This window comes from Bactrocera oleae, unplaced genomic scaffold (genome assembly GCF_042242935.1).
Source record: "Bactrocera oleae isolate idBacOlea1 unplaced genomic scaffold, idBacOlea1 ctg00000029.1, whole genome shotgun sequence".
Taxonomy (NCBI): domain Eukaryota; kingdom Metazoa; phylum Arthropoda; class Insecta; order Diptera; family Tephritidae; genus Bactrocera; species Bactrocera oleae.
The window spans coordinates 25,001-27,500 of NW_027212770.1; the positions used below are offsets into that span (position 1 = coordinate 25,001).

The following is a 2,500-nucleotide window of genomic DNA, read 5'->3' on the forward strand; positions in this document are numbered from 1 at the left end:
AAAAGAATAAAAAAGAAAAAAAAGTTTTCTTTTTGTTCTTTTCATTCAAAATGTTTTGAATTATACAATGTTTTGAATGTTTTTCTGTTTTTTTTTTTTTTTTAACTCCTTGTAATGCATTATGACAATATATATTATATTGTGAACTTCGCATACATTGTATTTGAACGCAATAAAAAAACCTTTAAACATATAGCTGTACTTATTATTTATATAGAAAATAATATTTAATTGTGATATTTATATAAAATATTATAAATGATAAGTTAACTTGTTCACATTAACGTGTGTAATACCTTTTTTTTATGGTATTTTCTATTTGTGATTAAAAACATGTTGAAAAATTTAAAAAAAGAAAACGCACAAATAGAGAAGAAAATAATATATAAAAGGTATTACTGTTTTTGTTGACCTAAGACATGCGCAGCTGCAAATGTTTGGGTTTAAAATTACAATTTATTGAAAGATGTTTTAAACTTATGTATTAAAAATTTATTATTGATTAATTATTAATACTTTCAATAAATTAAAATTCTTTGACTTTGAATTAAAAAAATACAAAAAAATTATCACTCTAAGCGGTGGATCACTCGGCTCATGGGTCGATGAAGAACGCAGCAAACTGTGCGTCATCGTGTGAACTGCAGGACACATGAACATCGACATTTTGAACGCATATTGCGGTCCATGCTGTTATGTACTTTAATTAATTTTAAAGTGCTGCTTGGACTACATATGGTTGAGGGTTGTAAGACTATGCTAAATTAGTTGCTTATTCTTTTAGTCAATTAATAGAATTTAAGCATATGGCATATTATTGGATTGTATTTTTCAATCCATAATATTAATAGCATAAAAAGAAATATAGAAAATATATTCTTGAATACCTCATATTTGAACGAAAATTTATGATAAATGAGAATCTTAGTATTCCCATAAAAGAAAAAATTTTCAACATTATTTAAATTATATTAAATAATACATAAGAGGAATGTCTAGCATAAAATAAATTTTTATTCTAGAATTAATTCACTCTATTGTATTGAGAAAAATTTATAATAAAAAAAAATATATAATATGTGGAGGAATAATGTTGTTAATTTTATTAATTATTATATTATGAATGTTAAAAAGGGATGAAAAGATTGAATAATATTGAGTAATCAAGATATAAAAATATATTTCTTTAAAATAGCAAATAGCAAAAAAATTAAATAAAAATAAACAAATCAATCTAAAATATATTTTATACAACCTCAACTCATATGGGACTACCCCCTGAATTTAAGCATATTAATGAGGGGAGGAAAAGAAACTAACAAGGATTTTCTTAGTAGCGGCGAGCGAAAAGAAAATAGTTCAGCACTAAGTCACTTTGTCTATATGGCAAATGTGAGATGCAGTGTATGGAATATCTTAATATCTAGTATGAGAAATTAACGATTTAAGTCCTTCTTAAATGAGGCCATTTACCCATAGAGGGTGCCAGGCCCGTATAACGTTAATGATTACTAGAAAGATATTTCCAAAGAGTCGTGTTGCTTGATAGTGCAGCACTAAGTGGGTGGTAAACTCCATCTAAAACTAAATATAACCATGAGACCGATAGTAAACAAGTACCGTGAGGGAAAGTTGAAAAGAACTCTGAATAGAGAGTTAAATAGTACGTGAAACTGCTTAGAGGTTAAGCCCGATGAACCTGAATATCCATTATGAAAAATTCATCATTATAACTGTAGTATTTAATTTTAAATATTATAGTAATAGTGTGCATTTTTTTCATATAAGGACATTGTAATCTATTAACATAATAAAATATTTATCAAAAGATCATTGGTTTTTAAGTTTATTCAAATTAATTTGCTTTTAGCTTATTAACATAGAATAATTACTGATGATTTGATAAAGTGTTGATAGATTTTATTATATATAATGCTAAAATTCTTTTGAATTTTACAATAATATTATTATCATTGATTTTAATATTAATTGTATGCATTTATATGATTAACAATGCGAAAGATTCAGGATACCTTCGGGACCCGTCTTGAAACACGGACCAAGGAGTCTAACATATGTGCAAGTCATTGGGTTATATTAAACCTAATGGCGAAATTAACTTAACTGTATTAATAATGGGATTAATTTTTAATGTATTACATTATTAATTCAATCCCGGGGCGTTCCATATAGTTATGTATAATGATAATTTATTATTATTTATACCTCTAACTGGAGCGTACCTTGAGCATATATGCTGTGACCCGAAAGATGGTGAACTATACTTGATCAGGTTGAAGTCAGGGGAAACCCTGATGGAAGACCGAAACAGTTCTGACGTGCAAATCGATTGTCAGAATTGAGTATAGGGGCGAAAGACCAATCGAACCATCTAGTAGCTGGTTCCCTCCGAAGTTTCCCTCAGGATAGCTGGTGCATTTAAAAATTATGTAAAATAATCTTATCTGGTAAAGCGAATGATTAGAGGCCTTAGGGTCGA

General features: G+C 27.8%; 2 non-coding genes across 2 annotated transcripts in view; both read left to right on the forward strand.

Moving 5' to 3' along the window:
- The first annotated feature begins 570 nt into the window (after positions 1-570).
- On the forward strand, positions 571-749 carry LOC138858846 (5.8S ribosomal RNA). The gene has a single exon (XR_011397871.1). It is a non-coding gene; the product is annotated as a 5.8S ribosomal RNA (ribosomal RNA).
- A 502-nt stretch (positions 750-1,251) lies between these two features.
- The window catches only part of LOC138858844 (large subunit ribosomal RNA), a 3,977-nt gene continuing 2,728 nt past the window's right edge, over positions 1,252-2,500 (forward strand). Inside the window, exon 1 of the ribosomal RNA XR_011397870.1 lies at positions 1,252-2,500. This exon is cut by the window's right edge and continues 2,728 nt beyond it. This is a non-coding gene — a ribosomal RNA (large subunit ribosomal RNA).